The sequence below is a fragment of the Ovis aries genome, chromosome 22, assembly GCF_016772045.2.
Source record: "Ovis aries strain OAR_USU_Benz2616 breed Rambouillet chromosome 22, ARS-UI_Ramb_v3.0, whole genome shotgun sequence".
Lineage (NCBI taxonomy): Eukaryota > Metazoa > Chordata > Mammalia > Artiodactyla > Bovidae > Ovis > Ovis aries.
In genome coordinates this window covers 50518920-50539983 of record NC_056075.1, presented here as the reverse complement: position 1 = coordinate 50539983, position 21064 = coordinate 50518920, and the positions used below count along the sequence as shown (strand labels likewise).

The 21064-nt window shown below is 60.0% G+C and overlaps 1 long non-coding RNA gene across 1 annotated transcript; it reads left to right on the top strand.

Annotated features, from left to right (window-relative positions):
* The first annotated feature begins 8810 nt into the window (after nucleotides 1–8810).
* Nucleotides 8811–20780, top strand: LOC121817614 (uncharacterized). The gene is made up of 3 exons (XR_006057625.2): nucleotides 8811–8988; nucleotides 13988–14195; nucleotides 14283–20780. It is a non-coding gene; the product is annotated as an uncharacterized LOC121817614 (long non-coding RNA).
* Nucleotides 20781–21064: the final 284 nt, after the last annotated feature.

The following is a 21064-nucleotide window of genomic DNA, read 5'->3' as shown; positions in this document are numbered from 1 at the left end:
CAGGCCCCAGGCCGAGCCACAGACCCTGGGGACCCTGCCCCCTGTCCCCTAGTGTGACCCCCAGCACCAGGGTCCCCCCAACCACAGAGGGCCTGCCCACGAGGCCCTGGGCTGGAGCTTCGAGCCCCCCTTTCCGCTTCCCGCTTCCGCTTCATCTTCTCCTCTTCCTCCCCCCCCTCCCCATCTCTCCCCATCTCTCCCCTCCTCCCCCTCCTCCCTCTCTTACCTCCCTCCTCCCCCTCCCTGCCCACCCCAGCCCCTCCTCCCCTCCCCTCCCCCTTCATTCTCCCCCACCTTCTCCCCTCTCCCTCCTCTCCTCCCCTCCCCCCATTTCCCCCTCTCCCCCTCCCCCTCCTCCCCCCCCACTTCACCCCTCCCCCTCCTCTCCTTCCTGCCTCTCCTCTCCTCCCCCTCCCCCTGCCTCTCCCCCCTCATTTCCCCTCCCCCTCCTCCCTCATCCCTTCCCTCCCCCTTCTCCCTCTCCTCCTTCCCCCTCCCCCTCCTCGCTTTCCCTGTCTCCCTCCTCCCTCTTCACCCCTCCCCTCCCTCTCCCCCTCCTCCCCTTCCTCACCCGCTCCCTCCTCCCCTCCTTGCCCCTCATTTTCCCTCCTCCTCCCCTCCTCTCTCTTTACCCCTTCCCTCCCCTCCCCCTCCCTCCCCCTCCCTCCCCCTCCTCCCTCTCCCCTCTCCAGCTCCTCCCGCTGCACTTCCTCGGCTGCCCTCTCCCTGTGAGTCAGCAGGGAGCTGAGAGTTTCTCAGTGGTCAGTCTAGCAGCACCCCCTCCCAAGGCCTCTTTGCTTCCGGAATGCTCTGCACCTGAGGCTTCCTTAGCAGCTGACTAAGGGGGGGCCACTGGTTCCCCCCACACTGGACTCAGCCCAGCTTCTCCCTGGGGTGGGGGTGGGCAGGCTGGAGTAGCAGAGAGCTGACCTCAGGGCCAGCTCCCCCCCCACCCGCACTCCGCTCTGGGCTCCAGCTGACCAGGGCCCTGGGCCGCGCCCACCCCCACCCCCTGGGAAAGGCCTTCCTGGGCTCCCCTCCCCTTGAGCCCCTCAGCTGGGGGTAGAAGGGGGAGGAGGGAAGGGGACAGAGGTAGAAGGGGCCGGAGTCCCTGTCCGTTTGGGGGCCTTGGCTTTCTATCCCCTCCAGGACCACCCAGCACAGCCGCTCACAGCTCGTGCTCTCCCTTGGGCCTCCCCAGGGCACCTTCTGGGACCTCTCCCCAGGGGTCCCCTCCCCAGGGGCCCTCACGGCGGACACACCCCTGCCTGCAGACTGAAGCCCCGACGCTGGACACGGCCGGCCTCTCAGCAGCGGGTGCGCAATGGGGAAACCCCGACACAGAGGGTGACAGGACACCCCCCCCGCTGGGCACCTGGCCGCCCCCCTAGACACCCACCCCCTGTTTCCAAGGACTCTGGGAGCCTTGGGCAGGATGCTGTGGGAACAGACCTCAAGTCTCACCTCCTCGGTCACTCAGAGAGCTCTCCCTACAACAGGTCACAAGGCTTCCTTTTCACAAAGCTTTCTTCCCGCCTGCCAAGCCTCCTGCCACACCTGGCAGTCTGTGACATCAGGGCCTGTCTTTACTGCGTCACAGGTGCCCCTAGAAGGGGGCCTGTGTCCTGCAAGTGGACCCCCTGGGCCCCAGCCTTGCTTCTGGCTGAGGATGGAGTTGATGGGGTGAGGTGGGGCAAGCGCTCAGACGGACGCAGGGGTAGGGTAGGGGGTGACTGCACAGGGGTAGGGGGGTGACTGCAGGCTGAGACGAGGAGCAGAGGGTCAGGTCGAGGTTGGGGGGCTCCAGGGACGAGGCACCTAGGACAGTGTTCCGGACAGCGCCAGCCCCTCCTGGAGGCCCTAGGAGGCATAGCCAGGCCCCCACCCAGCAGCTCTGCCTGGGGAACTTCTGGACCAAGCTTGGCAACAGCTCATAAATATTCATTTGAAAATTAAATTCCCATTAAAGAACTAACTCACTGCTGATACTTGCAAATTATTTTTGTATTCATGCAAAACTACAGTGCCATCCCTGCTTCTGGTCTGAGGACTGAGGTCCCCTCTCCTGCCTGCCCCTGTGGACCCAGGTCAGCGAGGGGACCTCAGGGAGGAGCAGGGTCAGAACAATCAGCTTGGGCGAATGAGGTGGAAGAGAGCCAAAGGGATCTTCTAGAGAAACCCTGTAAGAACCGCAGGCATTTTGCCCCATTTTTTGGGTTTTCCGGGTCCCCTTCTGCACTTTTTGAATGTCTTATTGTGGATCTATCCAACCACACACAGACTCTGGAGGGAGGCCTTCAGGTCCAGCCCCCGCCATGTTCCTGGCACCAGGTCACACCCTCCAGTCACTCTAAAGGGTCCCGAGTTCTTTCTTCTCACTCTCTTTTCCTCTCCTTTTCCACGAGCTCCTCCTGCTCGACATTGCTGGGAAGGAGAAGATTTCTACAGAACCTAAATGTTCAACCTTTGGGGGCTGGTTAAACATCTGGCTATGATCCAGCGGTGGCCCATGAACTCACTCAGGATAGAAGCGCACAGGTGCCTGCACACCTGGGCTGCGCCTGCACTTCCGGCATCCCTAGAAGACAAGACCAGGGTTAACAGGGATGGTCTCGAGGTGTGTGAGTGACTGTCGTCTGGTCACTCATTCCTGTCCAATTTTGCGAGCCCAAGGACTGCCGCACACCAGGCCTCTCTGTCGATCACCAACTCCCGGAGCTTGCTCAAACTCTTCCATTGAGTCGGTGATGCCATGCAACCATCTCATCCTCTGTCATCCCCTTCTCCTCCTGCCTTCAGTCTTTCCAGCATCAGGGTCTTTTCCAGTGAGTCAGCTCTTCACATCACGTGGCCAAAGTATTGGAGCTTCAGCTACAGCATCAGTCCTTCCAGTGAATATTCAGGGTTGATTTCCTTGAGGATGGACTGGTTGGATCTCCTTGCAGTCCAAAGGACACTCAAGAGTCTTCTCCAACACCACAGCCCAAAAGCATCAATTCTTCAGTGCTCAGCCTTCTTTATGGTCCAGCTCTCACATCCATACATGACTAATGGAAAAACCAAAGCTTTGATTATACGAAAATTTGTCGACAAAGTAATGTCTCTCCTTTTTGATACACTGTCTACGTTTGTCATAGCTTTTGATCCAAGGAGCAAGTGTCTTTTAATTTCTTACCTGCAGTCAACATCTGCAGTGATTTTGGAGCCCAAGAAATAAAGTCTATCACTGTTTCCATTGTTTCCCCATGAATTTGCTGTGAAGTGATGGGATCAGATGCCATGATCTTAGTTTTTTAATGCTGAGTTTTAAGCCAACTTTTTCACTCTCCTCTCTCACCTTCATCAAGAGGCTCTTTAGTTCCTCTTTGCTTTCTGCCATAAAGGTGGTGTCATCTGCATATCTGAGGTTATTGATATTTCTCCAGGCAATCTTGGTTTAGAACATAATTTTTGATGGTCAATATTTTGTGGGTGATCTTTGAGACGTTTGGATTGCTTTTGCAATAGGAAAATAAGTTAAAAAAAATACGGAACAAGACAAGGATGCCCACATGCACCACTTTTATTCAGTATAGTATTGGAAGACCTAGCTAGAGAGATTAGACAAGAAAAAGAAGTGAACTCGAAAGGAAGAAGGAAGACCGCCCCTGTTTGCAGACGACGTGATGTAATCAGAAACCCGAAACTCCACCAGAGAACTCTTTGAACTAATAGATGACTTCAGAAGAGTTACAGGATACAAACGCAATGCAAAAAGATCCGCTGCATTTCTATAACTAATACATGCCAGAAAGCGAAATGAAGAAAGCAATCTTGTTTACAGTTGCATCAGAAAGAGTAAATTTAGCCAGAGGTGAGAGACATTTATATAGAAAGCTACAATGGAAGAAATTGAAGACAAAATTAGTGAAAAGATATTCTATGCTCATGGATTAGAATAATTAATATTGTTAAAGTGTCCATACTACCCAAAGCAATGGACAGATTCAGAGTCATTCCCTGTCAAAATCCTTTGAAGGCATTTTTCAAAGAAATAGAACAAATAATCCTAAAATGTATATGGAGCCCCTCAAAATACCCCAAATAGCTGAAGTGATCCTAAGCGGAAAAGAAAATTGATTCTTTCAAATTGTGGTGCTGAAGAAGACTCTTGAAAGTCCCTTGGACAGCAAGGAGGTCAAACCAGTCCATCCTAAAGGAAATCAACCCTGAATATTCATTGGAAGGACTGATGCTGAAACTGAAGCTCCAATATTTTGGCCACATATGCGAAGAGCCGACTCACTGGAAAAGACCCTGATGCTGGGAAAGACTGAAGGCAGGAGGAGAAGGGGACGGCAGAGGGTGAGGTGGCGGGGTGGCCTCACCGCCTCAAGGCACACGAGTGTGAGTCAATTCCAAGAGATGGTGGAGGGCAGGGAGGCCGGGGCCGCTACGGGCCACGGGGTTGCAAAGAGTTGGACTTGACTTAGCAACTAAACACCAGCATATGTTTGGGAAGATTTATAATTAATCGAGACAAACTTCCTTTCCTCAAAGAGAAAACTGTAACACTTTAAAAACATTATAATAACAAAAGCAGCACCGATAACAACACGGAGAAGCTGCTCTAAGCTCTGCCCATACATTCCTCCATTTTACTCTGAAAATTAAATATTGTAAAAAAAGAAACCAAGAATTTTAAATAAGCTTAAAAAGTATGAGATCAGGAGAACTAGAGGTTGTTTCCAGTTTCATTTTGAACTCGTTTCTGCCTCCAGGTTTTGCAATAGTTTCAAGACCTTAACTGCTCACATGCGTGTTTTCAGTCACCACTTCCCACTTCCTAGAATTCATTTTGCCCAAGAGAGGGGAAAACCTGTGCCTGCACCGAAGCTTGTGCCCAAATGTCAAGGGCTGTGTTGGTCACCGGAGCCAGAAGTGAAAAGAAGCTGCATGTCCGTCAGTGGGTAGCTGCAGAATGCGGGGGTTCTCTCCAACATGACGAAACTCGCCTGGAATGGACCCCTAGGATGGTGATGGCTGCAGAGTGTGCCATCTGTGGGCACACTGAAGTGAAAGCGAAGTTGCTCAGTCGTGCCCGACTCTTTGCGACCCCATAGACTGTAGCCCGCCAGGCTCCCCCGTCCATGGGATTCTCCAGGCAAGAACACTGGAGTGGGGTGCCATCTCCTTCTCCAGGAGATCTTCCCAACCCAGGGATTGAACCCAGGCCTCCCGCATTGTAGGCAGACGCTTTACCGTCTGAACCACCAGGGAAGTCCATTTTAGGACACGCTAAAACCATCGACTGTGTCTTTCAAATGGACGAACTGTATGCCGTGTGAGTTATATCTCAATCAAGCTATTTTTAAAGAGAATAAAAATACCAAATTGCAAATTTCTGCAGACAGAACAATGGGACTTGAAGGTCCATAAAGTCCGCCTTGTGCTCCAGAGCGACCAGCCGCAGGTGGGTTTCTGCTCCTGACAGGGCCCCCAGTGTGCCCAGCTTGTGCCCACAGGGGTCCTCAACCTGCCAGGCCCCCAGACCTCTGTCCGTTCCCCCAGGTCTCACTGCCAGATGGTCCCGGGGCTTGGTGCAGACGATCTGACTGGCAGCATTTAGAAATGCTGACTCTCGGTCTGGGCACCAAAAAGGGTCAGGTGCCCTGGCTGCCCGGCCCCCAGCCCGCTGAGAGGCTGCCCACGCGGCCCCCAGCCTGTGTCTGTCCCCCTGCTGACCTTTCAGAGCAGCTGAGCGGCCTAATGGTGCCGCCTCAGACTTGGCCACCACCAAAGGCCAGGCAGCAGTGTCCTGACAACGAGGGAATCAGCTAGGAAGCTGTCAGTCTCGGAGAAGGCGCCCCGGGGTGGGCACTGCTCCACTGGCCTGGGGACCATTGCCAGGCTGGTCTGGCTGCAACGGTCCAGTCCGAGAGTCCCTGTGGCCTCCCCCGGCATGTCTCCCCAGGGTCTTTGCACCCCCATCCTGTCAATGTCTGCTCCCCAGGAGGCACACGCTCACGCACACACACCTCACGAGGGCACACGCCTCCAACAAGTGTGTGCGCTCTGCCTGATAAAGGCAATGGCGGTGTCAGGGGTAAAGCTACAAACCACTGCGTGAAGAGGACAGTTGGGCAGGCCCACAGCCTACACCTCCCCCTGCCCCCGCTGGGGAATCTGCCCTGGGGAGGCTGGAGGCCTCTCCCGACAAAGGCAGACCAGCGCATCGAGGTGGCTAGTAAACACCAGATCCCGGCATCTGTGGTGAGTCCGGAAGTCAGGCACAGGAATTCACTACCTGCGCCCCACACGCTGATGCATGAGGCGTGCATGAAGCGACGTGTGCAAAATCAGTTCACCTGCTTTCTGTGCCTGTGTATCCGCGTGCTTGCATCCGTGTATTTGTGTGCATGCCTGTGTGCGTGCATGTGTGTATATATGCATGTTCCGTGTCCATGTGCGTGCATAGATGCATCTCTGGGTTTATGTATGCATCTCGGTGTGTGTTTGTGTGCATGCCTGTGTGCGTGCATGTGTCTCTGTGTGTCTATATTTACTGTGTGTGTGTTGACACACATATCCACGTATGTGTGTATCTGCACGCACCTGCCTCTCTGCATGCATGCGTGCATCTGAGTATTGTGTGCGTGCATGTATGTATATGTGTATGTTCCGTGTCCATGTGCGTGCATATATGTATCTCTGGGTTTATGTGTGTATCTCCGTGTGTATTTGTGTGCATACATATGTGTATATGTCTCTCTGTGTATGTATCTACGTGTGTGAATATCGATGCATGTATGCGTGTATCTGTGTGCACATATATGTTTCTCTGTGTGCGTGTATGTGTGTATGTCTGCGTGTGCACTTGTGTGTCTCTACATGTGTGTGTGCGTGCATATCCCTCCAAAAGAAATGTACCCGAGACGCAACTGTGATTATCTCTTTCGGGTGTGATGACGGGTAATTTTAATTTTGCTCTTTAAGTCTTTTCACATTTTCTTAATAACATATAATGAGCAGCCATAATTTTTATAATCTGAACTGAATAGAGCAAGAAACACAAAAGGCCGGCCAGCAGGGCAGGCCTGTGCTGGAGGGAGGACAGAGGCTGCTTCTAGCCTGCAGGTTTGGCTTCAGGGAGAAGGCTGCCGAGGGGGAGCCCTCCCCCTCCCCCCTCCCCCCCCAACCAGCAAACCCCTCCTCCAGCCCCCCCACACCCACACACCCACACACCCACACACTCCCCACCCCACCCCCCACCCCAACCAGCAAACCACTGCCCACCCCCATAACCTCCACCCCCCACCCCCACCCTCACACACCCTCCCTCCCCCACCTGGTTCCTGATGCTCCAGCTAAACTTGGGGCTCTGGGGGGTGGGGGCCCCATCTCCACTGCCCTTTGAGCAAGCGCCAGGAGCCTCTTGGCTGGGGCTGAGCCTCCAGTGAATGCCAGGTGGCTTGGAGACCACTAGGAACGCCCTGGGGATCCATGAGATGAGAGAACAGAGCTGGTCACCAGAGACCCGTGGAGACAAAGGTCCTGGCGGCGTGACTCCCAGGCGGGACAGAGCCGAGGGCTGCATCCAGGCGGCTGGGCGTGGGGGTCCCCCTGCCCCTGTCCTGTAGGCAGAGCCGAGGCTGCGTCCAGGCCGCTGGGCGCGGGGGTCCCCCTGCCCCTGTCCTGTAGGCTGAGCTGAGGGCTGCGTCCAGGCCGCTGGGCGCCGGGGTCCCCCTGCCCCTGTCCTGTAGGCTGAGGCTTGGTGGTCCCTGGGTCTGTGGCCTTGGCAGTGGCTTCGAGGAGGTCCAGCCCCTGCCTGCAGCAGACCCTCTTGCTGAGAAGACCCTTAGTGGGGACTGGGTCCAGCCCCTCCCCAGGCTGCCGGGAGCCCTGTTCTGGGAGAGGGGCCCAGGGCAGGCAGGCCCGGCGGAGGGCAGGGTGGACAAGGCCAGGCTGGACCCTCACAAGGCACACAGGGCGCCCCGTGACCACCTGGCCGGAGGCTCCCACCTCGGGTAGCAAAGTTCAAGCAAAGTGACATTTGAATTCCCGATTAACAATACATCATTCGAGTATGAACCTGTCGTCTCCTTTATCTGAATTTGAAAGTGAACCAAGCTTCTTCATGTCATCTGGCATTCCTCTCCCACGGCCCTTCCCTGCCCTCGGGCCCCACCCAACACTGAGCCTGGCAGTCTCTTGACCCTGAGCTGCAGCCCCAATGAACCAGACCCAGGGAGGTGGCGGGGCGTCTGCGGGCTCCGCTGGGAAGGCCCTGCCCCAGCGTCATGGGCTCGGTGCTGGCCAGGATTCCCCAGGGCACAGAACCAGCGGGGTGTGTGGGGGCGGGGTGGGGCGCGTGGAGGAGAGCTCTGTTTTAAGGAGACGCGCACACTGCGAGGCCCACGGGGCTGGAGTCTGCAGGGCTGGCCGGCAGCCCGCAGACCCAGGAAGGGCTCCGTTTTCCCAAGCAGAAGGGCAGCCTTTTCCTCCTGCGTCTTGTAGCAGGCTGGATGGGGCCCACCGCAGGTTGGAGGGTGCGGAATAACAGAAGAGATAAGTGCTGGCCTCTGCCCCCAGGTCCCACCGCGGACCTACTTAATCCTTCGTAATTTCCTGGGTGGCAAGAGTGTCATTTGCCCTAATGAGGTGATTCTGGGTGGGCTCCCAGGTGGGAGCCGGTCACCAGAAAGACCAAGCCGTGGTTAGGAGCTAGAACTTTCCTCTATACCCCACGCCCATCCTCCAGGAAGTGGGAGGGGCTGGGGACTGATAACGCTCAACTACTCCGAAGTGAGGAAGCCGCAGTAGAAATCTCTAAAGTACAGGCTTTAGAGTCCAGGTGGGTGGACGCATCCATGTACCGAGAGGGGACACACCCCGCTCCACGGGGACAGAAGCTCCTGTGTGTGGGACTCCCCCAGACCGCCCCCGAAACACCGCTGCCTCTGGCTGTCCATCCGTGCACTTTATGCCACAACAGACTCCTGGACCGAGGTAAGCGCTTCCCGGGGTCCTGCCAGCCAGTCTCAGTCGTGTCCGACTCTCTTCGACCCCATGAATCGCAGCACGCAGGCCTCCCTGTCCATCACCAACTCCCGGAGTTCACTCAGACTCACGTCCATCGAGTCCGTGACGCCATCCAGCCATCTCATCCTCTGTCCTCCCCTTCTCCTCCCTCTGCACAAACCAGCTGGTGTCAGAATCCAGTTGAACTGCAGGACACCCAGCGGGCGTCTGATGCCAGACGTGTTCCGTGTGAGAGAGAGGAGATGCAGGGGCTGTGGTTTCAGTGGAGGGCAGTCTCTTCCTTGGGTCTCCGGACAGCAGACCTGTCCAAGGGGCTCCTGACAGCCGCATCTTCGGTGGCGTTTGACTGCCCGGGCTCCAGCAAGGCCAGGCGCTGAGCCCTGACCGGCCCTGACCGGCCCTGTCTAGCCCTGACCGGCCCTGGCTGGCCCCTGGGGGCCTGCGCTTGAGCCGGGATGGACCAGGGGCCCCTCCCAGCTTGCTCGCAGCACCCGCAGCCAGGCCCCGCCCCCGTGCCCTCTCCCAGCCTCAGGGGCCCAGGCTCAGCAGGCCCACCACCACCCGGCTTTGTGGCTCTGCTGTGTTCCAGGGGCTAAAGTAACCTGAACACAGGCCAGGAGCTGTGCACCGCCCCCTGCACCCCCACGCTGGCAAAGACCTGGCTGTGCTGTGGCTTCTGGAGCCCAAGAGGACTCGAGCTAAATTAGACTCGAGAACAATTACGTAAGGAGCCGCACCGCCCTCTCCCCCAGACGGAGCCGGCGGTGAGCAGGAGGCAAGCCTGCCGTCGCCTCTGGGGCCCAGAGTCCTCCATGAGGCCGGGTGGGGAGGGCGACCCCACCTGGGGCCTAGGGCAGGGGCGAGGGGCTGCAGAGCTGGCGGCCGCAGAGTCCCCCTTCTGTCTGCGTCAGGCCAGTGTCCTGTTTGCCCTTGCCCAATCCTGGCTCAGAGGGAAACGTGCTGGTTTAAAATGCCGACTAGAAAGCCGGCATGTTTAATTCTTGCAGGCAGACAGATTCCAATTAGCAAAGAGGAAAATCCATATATCGGGTCCCACAGGGATTGGGCCTCACTGTGAGAGTCGAGCAATGGGGGGGTGGGGGAGCCCGCTGGATAGAGTCGGGGGCCTAGGGAAGAGAGGCTGCCTGCCCGCCCCCCCACCGGCCAGGACCCCTGTGCCCTGCTCGGCCCTCTCCACCCCACAGCCCTTCTCTCTGGGGGTGGACTCGGCCGTGGCCACACCTCTGCTGTCCGAAGGGGCTCCCTGGGGCCATCACGTCTGTGCACCCAGCACAGGGGATCCCTCAGAGCATCCCAGCCCTGGGCTCGGGGCCGCTGCCTGTCCTTGGGAGTCGAGGTCCTCTGGGAGTCTCTGCCGGCTGGGGCTGGGCCTGGCAGGGCCTCCCTGCTTAGCCCCCCTCACCATCGCCCACCCGGGCAGATCTCAGGGTGGGGGTGATGGGGCGCCTGGGGCTGCCCACGCTCATTCCTGGGCTGGGTGAGCCCATCAGCCACCCCACACTGTTCACCCCCAGGGAGGCCCTCAATTCTGCCCCGGCCCACACTCACAGTTGCTGGGGTAGCCCTGGCCCTCCAGACCCCCGGCCCCCCCCGCCCCAGGCCCAGGCCGCGCTCCTCCAGGGCCCGGATCCCACGCCTCAGCCTGACTCACCTCCCCCGACACCCTCCACACGCAAATCCTCCTGTAGGACCCGTGTCTGGGCAGGATTGAGAGGACCCCCCCCCACACACACACACACACGGCTGAGCTAATCTGCCCCTCCTTAGAGCCAGCCCCACCAAGCTCCCTCCCACCGCTGCTTCAGCCGCAGCCTGAAGCCTGCCTCTCCAGGAAGTCCCTGCGATTCCCACGATTTCCACGATTTCCACGAGGGCTGGTTCCTGCATCCCAAGGTGCTTCCCCCCTGCTGTCACGCCCTCACAGAAGCACGTCTGGGTTTAACAGCCAGGGGGCAAGTGACCACTCCAGGCGCCCTGCGCTCTCCTGGGGCCTGGGTCCCCCAGGGGCCGGAGGGGTGACTGGATGACCGAATGAATGGATAAATGAGGTGCAGGCTCTGAGGCCTTGGAGCCTCCGGGTTTCCTGGCAACATTCGCTGTGCCCTGCCTGGAGCCCCAGGGAAGGGTGGTGGGTTCCCCATGGGGAGAGAATAGGCAGACTGGGAGTCACTGACCTCTGTGCACAGTCTCAGGCCCCTGTGCCAGGGGCGAGAGAACCACCAGGGACAGCTGTGCCCAGCTCTGTCCGTGGTGGCCCCCAGGAGCTGGGCCCCCCATGCCCTGGGGGTGAGGCCTCACCAGGCACAGGGGCCAGGGGAGCCTGGGCAGGGATGGGGCGGGGCGGGGCCGGCAGGAAGCCGCAGGCAGGGGCTTCCAGGACCACCCGGGTCCGCAGGCACCGTCCACCTCCTTCTGAGGAGCGGCCTGGGCCTCACCCATCCCCTGAGCTTCTCTTCCTCCAGCCGCCCCACCGAGGAGGGCCAGTCTCTTGGGACAGGCGGGACAGCCCTGCTGCTGTTACCAGTGGGCGAGGCTGGGAGGCTCAAGGCCTCTGCCGGCGGGTGAGGAGGGGGCTGGGCCTGATTCTGGTGCCTGAGGCTGCTGCCCGGGCCCCAGGCCCGAAGAGACGCAGCCACGACCCACACCCACTCAGACTTCCCCGAGACACCCCCACAGAGTCAAGATGCCTGGATGTCCCATGGGAACCCACCATCACACAGACCCGCACACACACAACACACACAAACAATGTCCAGGCTCACTCAGACTTCCCCGAGACACCCCCACAGAGCCAGGGCGCCCGGATGTCCCACGGGAACCCACCATCACACAGACCCCCCCACACACAACACACTCACAACATCAAGGCTCACACAGACACCCCCACACAGACCCGCACACACACACACATAGCACAACGCCCAGGCTCACACACGCGCAGGGACACACCTGCTCTGAGGAGGGTCTCAGGGCAGGCCCTGGATCACCGTGAGGAGGCCCGGCCCAGCCCACCAGAGGCCCGGGAGCCCGCGCCCCCTCCAGCCTGGGGTCCCCGGCCCGCACCAGGCCCCGCCCCGCCCCGCCCCGCAGGCCGGTGCCCGCAGCTGGCTGGCTGCAGTTTCCTAGGAAACGCTGTCTCTGTCGCTGCGTGCATGGTCTCCAGGGCCTCCAGCGTGTGCCAGACAAGCCCCCGGAGCCTGCCCAGAACTTGGGCTGCAGGTGGGCACAGGCTATAGGCAGGGGAGAAGTCCATGTGCAGAAGCGGCTTGGCGGGCCGGGGCAGGCCCTGAGATCTCATGGGGAGGCCAGCCCAGCCCGCTAGATGCCCACTCCCCGCCCACCCCTGCCCCACCCAGGCAGCGTGGCCCACGCCATCCCCACAGCAAAAGGCCTTCCCGAGGAGCCTGCCATCCTGGAGACGGCACTGCTAGGAGCAAGCGGCCGGCAGCCCTGTGCCCCGGCTGAAAGGCCGCGACGGGGACCACGGAGCCGGGGAGGCCCGCTCGTCGCGGGCGTGACTTCCACGAGCAGGGGCCCCTCTAGGCATGGAGGGAGGGGACTGGAGCCGGTTTCCTGGGCAGGGTTGGGGCCTGATGAGGGACCACCTCGAAGACCCCACGTTGGCAGCCGGCCCGCCTTGGCCCCCCGTGCACCCTGGAGTCCACGTGCTCACAGAGGCAGGGCAGGGCCAGGGGGCAGGAGAGGCCCCAGCCAGGCCCCGGTGTCCAGAGGGGCACCGTCCACACGTCTCTGAGGACATCAGGCTGCGCGTGAAGACGCTGAGTGTGGAGCCCAGAACACCACCCTGGAGCCCACCCTCCGGGAGGGGGGTGCCCGATGCGGCCGAGGCCACCCTGTGCCGTCGGACAGACACGCAGATGCCCCGTGGGACCCACTCTGACCCTGGAAAGGACCCCCTCACTCAGAGGACCCACCCACTGGGGGCCTGGCTGGCTAGGGCACCTGTCAAGTGGCAAGTGGGACCACGTATGCCAGGCCTGCCTTGAGGGCGGGAGTAGGGGCGGGCGAGTGCTCGGAAGGGGCCCCCAAGGAAAGCTAGTGGACCCCTGCCTGCCCCGGGGGCACCTCCATCACAGCCTGCCCACCAGCCCAGGGCCAGATGCCTCATGGAGGTAGTGGCCGCCACCCAGAAGGGAGGGTGAGATGCTGGGTGGCTGGCCCCCAGGGCACAGGTCACCCACCACGCACGTGGTATCCTGACTGCTGGGGCCTGGGCAGGCTGGCCCAGCCCCCCGCTCCCACAGCAGTGGAGAGACTTGGGGAGCCTCCTGCCTTGACCCCAGCCAGTCCCGGAGCGGCAGGCAGAGGCCCTGAGCAGCCGGGGATGCCGCCCACAGAGCCACTGCGCTCGGAAGGCTGCCATCTGGAGGCTTGTCCATCCAGCCTGGTGGGTTCCTCCCAGAAGCCCCAAAGGTGCCGCCATCTGACCCCCACGCCTGCGCGTCCATCCCCACAGCCCGCGTGCCCAGGCCCAGCCACATCTGCCCTGAGCTGTCACGGCCCTGTTTATCCGTGTGCCCCGCACTCCAGGAGTCGCGGTGTCAGGGCGCTGCGGGGAGGGGCCCTGCAGGCTCTGATGGGCAGGGCCCCCGGGGGCGGCTCGGGGTGCAGGTCGCCCTGTGGTCCCCCCGGCTCCGGCAGCAGCTCTCCGGTCCCACGGCTGTGTGCCTGAGGTGTGGCCAGGCGCTAATCACGCTCTCTCCCGCCAAGCCTGATCGACTCCTCCTAATTAACCCATTTTCTGTCAAAGCGAGATAATTGAATCTGCCAGGAGTCGGCTGTGCTAACAGAGAAACACGAGACCCACTTGGCTACTTGTCTAGATGGTGCTTCCAAAAGAAACATGGATTTGGTTTTGAAAGCACGTCTTCTCTTCCCATTGGCCCATGCTCTCCGGGCTCACCAGCCTCTGCTGTTCTTCCAGGGGCAGGGGTCCTCAGCTCACGGGCCTGTGAGCTCGGACGGGAGCAAATGGCATCTTTGGTCTCGTCGACTCTGACCGGAGCTCAGCGGCCGTTCTCCAAGAGCATCTGTCCTTGATGCCCGGGGCTCTGTCTCCACCAGGAAACCCGAGGCTCCACCCTCATCCCTTCCTGACCCTGCACGCTGTCGGCTCCCGCTTCCTCACCCAGGTCAGCAAGGGGCCCAGCCATCACTTTAATATTTTGATAACTATTTCAAAATAACTGGTTTCCTTTGTAACCCTATGTCTCTTTCAGGTCAGTTCAGTTCAGTCGCTCAGTTGTGTCCGACTCTGCGACCCCATGGACTGGATGCTTCCCTGTCCCTCACCATCTCCCGGAGCTTGCTCAAACTCATGTCCATCAAGTCGGTGATGCCATCCAACTGTCTCATCCTCTGTCGTCCCCTTCTCCTCCCGCCTTCAATCTTTCCCAGCATCAAGGTCTTTTCCAAGGACTCAGTTCTTCACATCAGGTGGCCAAAGTATTGGAGTTGCAGCTTCAGCATCAGTCCTTCCAATGAATATTCAGGACTGATTTCCTTTAGGATAGATTGGTTGGATCTCCTTGCAGTCCAACGGACTCTCAAGAGTCTTCTCCAATACCACAGTTAAAAAGCATCCGTTCTTCGGGGCTCAGCTTTCTTTATAGTCCAACTCTCACATCCATACACGACCACAGGAAAAACTATAGCCTCGACTAGACGGACCTTTGTTGGCAAAGTCATGCCCCTGCTTTTCAACACACTGTCTAGTTTGGTCACGGCATCCGGTTCCATCACTTCGTGGCAAATAGATGGGCAAACAGTGGAAACAGTGAGAGACTTTATTTTCTTGGGCTCCAAAATCACTGGAGATGGTGACTGCAGCCATGAAATTAAGACACTTGCTCCTTGGAAGAAAAGCTATGACCAACCTAGACAGCATCTGTCTTCACTCACTGAAACGTTAGTGAACAGTGGAACACACGGCGTTTTTAGGGCGGTGGAATGAATGACTCTGTGTGTAAGATGGGCACATCACCTGCGTTTGTCAGAACCTGTGGACTCTAAGATCAAGCCTTCGCCTGAATTATGGAGTTGATTAACAATAATGTATCCAAGTCGGCTCATCAGTTCTAACAAAGGTACCCCACTCCAGCCAGGTATGAGCAACAAGCGGTGGACGGTGAGGGGGCGGGACTGCTCCTACCGTCTGCCTGATTTTTCTAGACACTTTCAACTGCTCTAGAACATTAAGTACATTATTATTATTTTTTTTTGACTGCAACTGTGTGGCTTGTGGAGCCTTAATTTCCCAACCAGGGATTGAACCCTCACCCTCAGCAGTGAAAGCCTCGAATCCTAACCACTAGACCTCTAGGGAATTCCCTAAAGTTTATCAAATTTTAAAAGTTTATTAAATATGAAAAATTATCCCTAGGTTATACAGGGGTCCCCTTAGAGCCTCGGACCTGGGGAAAGTGTTCCTGGCTCAGGCTCAGGCCTCCCCTCACAGCTGGCCTCCAGGACCATTGCCAACCTGAGCCCCGTGGTCAGGGACAGCCTCAGACAGCGGGCACCTTGGCGGTGGCCTGCAAGGAGGAATGGTCACACTGAACGCGCGCTTCCGTGTTGACACGGCTGACGCATGTGCGCATGCCTGAGCTCACGCCCCCGCCCCCCGCAGTGCTTTCGTTCCCAGCTTTGCAGACAGATCTGAATTCTTTTGCAGCGCTTTCTGTTCTGAAGGCACTTGTGGCTTAATCTTAGCCAGCACATTCAAAGGAATTAAACCAAAAAGCTCATTTCTGAAGAAAGAGAGTATTTGAATGTCTGCATCACTGTACCATGTTTGCCTAATGTTCTAGAAGCTTCTCTGGAGGGTGGAACAGCGTCCACCCCCAGGAAATACTAACCCAACCACGGACACCTGGAGGAAGAGACACCTTCTTGTGAAAGGTTGTCCATGTAGCCTCTTTAGATGCAGAGATTCGGCAGGAATGTTTTCTGTTTTAAAATTTCAGAGCCAAGTTTAGTTATTGTTAAACTGGAGCTAAATGACAGTCTGCTCGAGAGCTACTGTGTTTGAACCTGGAACTTAACACATGAAATGCCTCAGGGGAAAACGCACAGTCTGTGACCCAGAAACCAAGGGTTCCGCCAGGGCTGAGTGCAAAGCGATGGCTGTTTGCAGGAAAGGTCTCCAGTGAGGGGAGCATTGCTGTGTGGAATGACCTCATGGCACACTCACAGCCCTTTTCTACTGCGAGGAAGCGTCCTGCACAGAAACTAAGCCGCATAGGAGACCCCGGGCCAGGGGTGCCCCCGCGTCCCGGCAAGCACACACACCAGGCCCCTGGGAGCTTTATGCAACCCCTCAAAGTGCCAGTGAGGCGTGGACGGGCCATCCGGGGTCGGGGGGCTCACCAGGAAGGCAGGTGCAATGAAAACCTGGTCAGGGGAAAGCGATGCTGGTGGGGTGGACCCCCCTCGGACCTGCAGGGTCATCCCTGCTGGGGCAGGCCGCTCGGCACCAGGCCAGCGGGATGGGGCTGGCTGTGGAGGGGACCTCACTGCCTGGCCTCTGTCCTCCCAGGCATCAGTGGGATGATCCGTGATGGCCAGAAGGCCCCACCTTCTGGCTGGACCCTCCTGAGGGCTGGCGCATCCACCCTGGACAGACAACAGGGAAAGCGCGCCTGAGCAGCGTGCCCTGTCAGGTGACCAGTCAGGACGAGGAGCCTCCCTCCTGGAGCCCCCTACCGACTGCCCCCTCTGCAGCCTTTCAGCATGGGCAGGGTACAGACCCCTGGGAGCAGGGCAGGGGGGCCACCACTGGGCCATAGGCCAGAAGCCCTGCGCCTCACACTAGAGCTGGGAGCAGGGTCCCAGCAAGTCACCTGAGCCTGAGCCCAGAATGGAGGGACACCACGTGCTCAGGAGAGACGGAAACACACGCTGTCCTGAGATTTCACGGAGTGTCCACAGCAGCGACAAGGCAACAGGGGAGGGGACGGGGGAGCATGGCTTGCTCGAGGGACGGAGCTCCAGGCAGGTGACACTCGGGGCTGGAAGCTCCACCCTCCGTGGGGGGAGCCGGGAGCCAGGTCCACACGGTGCGACCCGCCCATGTGAGTGTCCATGTCAGAAGACTCCCCGCAGACGGCGCTCGGATTACAGTTCCGGGCTGCGGTTGGGGTGACGGCTGAGGCAGGGTGATGGAAGCCTCTAGAACCAACTGTGGCACAGTTCTGTGAAGGTTCTACAACCACTGAACTCACTCTGTGATGAGAGCTCTGATGGGACGAGAGCTGTATCCACAAATCTGGTTTCTGGAGACGCCCCTTCCTGGGGGTCGAGATGGACCAGAGGGCTCCCTGCCCGGCGCTGCCATGAGTCCTCACCCCGAAAACACGAGGGGACCCCCTAGACAGCTTCTCCATTCTCTTCACTGCTAACGCCCATGAGGAGCTCTGTGCTTAAGCTGCGTCCAGACCAGGGACCCGGGGCGGGGTGACTGTCCCTGCAGGGGCCCCAACCCAGCCATTCTGCCCACACGGGGGGCTCCATCTGGCCCGGAGGCGCCTGTGCAGGGCCCTGTCGCCTCCTGCTCCCACCAGAACCCCCTGGGGGCAGCAAGGGGGGGAGGCCAACAGAGTCGGTGGAGACGCGCAAGCCTTTCTCCCCAAAGCAGGCAGCCCCCCAGCCCTTCCCTTGTGGGCTACACGGCGCTCCGCCCGCCCAGGCCCAGGGGGCTGCGAGCCCCTTCCCAGGCAGGCCAGCCACCCTGCTGCCCACCAGGGGCAGGCTCTCCCAGACCCCTGCCCATCCCCTACCCTGCTCTCATCTGAGACCCCACACCTCCCTCCAGAGGACTTCCTGCCCCTAGCCCTCCTGGGTTGTGCCCTCCCCATCACCCCTCCCCCACACTGCCCCTCCTCACCCCTTCCCCACCCTCCCCTTCCCCACACTGCCCCCTGCCCCTCCCCCAACACCTCCCCTCCCCCACCCCTCCCTTAACACTGCCCCTCCCCAACAATGTCCCTCCCCACAATCCCCTCCTCTGTCCCTCCCCCACCCTCCCCTCCCACACACAGACCTCCCACCCCTCCCCACCTTCCCGGCTCCTCCCCCAACATTTCCCCTTCCCCACCTGCCCCTCACCATCTTCCCCTCCCCCACCTCCCCTAACACTGCCCCTCCCCAACACTGGCCCTCCCCCCCACCCCTCCCCCACAAAGCCCTCCCCCACAAAGCCCTCCCCACCTTCCCTGCTCTCCCACCCCTTCCCCTCCTCTGCCCCTCCCCTGCACTGCCCCTCCCACCCTTCCCCTCCCCCAACATTGACCCTCCCCCACCCCTTCCTTAACGCTGCCCCTCCCCAACACTGTCCCTCCCCAACACTGTCCCTCCCCACTTTCCCCTCCTCTGCCCCTCCCCCAACACTTCTCCCCCACCTGCCCCTCCCCATCTTCCCCTCCCCCACCATCTCTCCCCTCCTTCCCCTCCTCTGCCCCTCCCCTGCACTGCCCCTCATCCCCCTGCCCTGCCCCCGCTCCGAGCCAGTGCTTGGCAGGTCAGGTCCAGGTCTGATCACAGTCCTCCCTGTCCCTCAAGACCCCCGGCACCCGCCTTTCCTCCTGACCCCTTCCCAGCTGTCCCCGGAGGCCCAGCCGACACCCCCCCACCCGCCTCCTCGTGTCCACACCCCCAAATGCAGGTGGTGGAGTGTGATCCCACCTCGCCCATGTTGCAGATGGGCCTTAGGATGACCCACGTTAGAGGCACATGAGGGCGAGGCCCACCAGGGTCCTTCCTGGGGGAGATCAGCCTCCCAGCCACAGAGAAGGCGTCTAAGAGCCAGCGTCTACCCACCAAAAATGCTGGGTCAGCCGGCGCCCTGACCTTGGGCTGCTGGCCTCCACACTGTTAGGAGTATTAGTGAGCGTCCCTGGGACTCTGTAAGGCAGCCTGAGCCAACCGGGCTCCCCATCCCTGCCTCACCCCACCTGCACCCCTGAGAAAGGGAGGGGCCTGTCCACTTGCTCAGGCTTTACTGAAGCATGCCTCTGAACAGTGAAGCCTGAGCTCCACGCCTCTTGGGGCTCCCGGGCCCTGGGCCCCCGCCCTCAGCCGAACCAGGAAGGAAGGAGCCTCTGGGCTCTGCCTCCCTGTGCCTGGCCAGTCGTAAAAGCACGGGGTCAAGGGCACTGGCCGCTGCCCAAGGCCTCTGATGTCCGAAGTGAAAGGCAGTCCTGGCATCAGGCGGAGCTAAAAATACACCAGCCTGCAGGACGCCTCCAGGGGGCGGGGCAGGAAGCGAGGCCCTGGGGACCGTAATGCTGGCTGGCTTGGGGCTGGCCAGGCCACAGCGAAGGGTCCACTGCGGCGCCTCCAGCCTGAGGCTGGGAAAGGGGCTGCCGCAGCCCACCCCAGCCCAGCCCCTGCCTTCCCCTGGGGACTGAGGGGCTCCAGCCTGGGAGTGTCCTCAGGTTCTGGGGGTGCTGCATAGGAATGAACAAGCCCCCCAGCAGACAGTGGTCACTCAGGCCAGGGAAGGGCCCCACTGGCCAGCAGGGCGGCCGTGCCCCTTGATTTCCGCCTCCCTCTCATGTCCTCCACCTTCACTCCTCACATCAGCCTGATGATGGCCAGGGCAGAGCCCAGCTCCCTTCCCCACGGGAGGCCATAGGTGCTGGGGGCCCCTGCGTGACAGGGTCCAGCAGAGGCTGCCTTTAGTTCCCGCCGGAGACCACTGACTGCTCTGCACAGCGTCTTCCAGCGTGGAGATGCCTGCCGGACACACCCCAGGCCCAAAGCAGGAAGTGGGAGGGGTTGGGGGGAGCCCTGGGGCAGGGAGGGTGGAAGGGGGGTCGGGCAGAGCCTCCTGGGTGGCAGGAGGCCAGGAAGGCAGGGCCAGCATCTGCTAATGCCCGGGAGAGTCACGCAGGGAGACACACAGCAGGCCCATGGGGGCGGAGGGCTGCAGGAGATTCTTTTCTTCTCTGCTTTTCTGTATTTTACTAACTCTCTGCCACCAAAGAGGCTATTTTGTAATCAGAAGAAAAGCTTTGCAGAAAAGGAAGGGCTCCTGGTGCGGCAGGGGGACCACACCACAGCGGAAGGGTCTTCAGCCCCGTCGACAGGGCTCAAGGACCCCCTGGGGTGCCCCAGCCCCTGCCGCCCCAGTTGCGAGATGTGGCCGCTTGTGGCGACTGGCAGGCCCACAGTGAGGACTCCAGAAAGGTTTGCTCTGCCCCTCACACCGCCCCCGCCCCAGCCCAACAACAGCCTGGCAGGTGGCATGAGGGGGGCCTGTGTAGTGTGCTTTATGGGCAGTTGAGTCCAGAGGCCCATGGGGAGGGGGCACAGGGACTGAGGGGGCACAGACGTTGGTCATCCCAGGGATCCCACCACCCCAGATGCCCGGGCAGGCCCCCACTGGGAAGCCCAGGCCTGCTTAGGGTCTGTGCCTGTGTCCAGAATCACACTGCCCTGCTCAGCCAGGTCACAGACCCTGTGGGGCTCCAAGGGCTGGAGAAGATGTCAGCCTCCCTGGTGGGAGGTGGGGCGAGGGGAGGCTGCTCCCCTAGAGGACCTTCAAGGTCCTGAAGGCTCCCTTCAGCATCCCCATGGCCTAGCAATGCAGCCTCGGGGCCTCGGTGCCCCCACCTGAAGGATGGGGTAACTGTGGTCTTTCCACCCCCAGGTCGCCATGGAAACAAGGAGTGTGGCACCATGAGGTGGGGACCAGGGGAGTCTGCCCGACTTCCTGACCTCTGGCCAGCCTGAAAAGGGGCCCGTGGAGGTCCACTCAGCAACTTCTCCATCTGACGGCTCCTTTCTATCCCAGGGAAGCCCCCCCAGCCCCCAGCCCCACCTCCACTGGCTCCACCACATCCCCTCCCTCTAGGACACCAAGTGTGCAGACGTACGCCATCAGGCCAGGGTGTTGGGGGCCAGGCCACCACGGGCCGGGTCCTGTCTCTCTACTTTTCTTCTCCTTGAGGTGTGTCCAGCTCAGAAATGCCCACACTTAGGGAGACCCCAGACCCCAGGC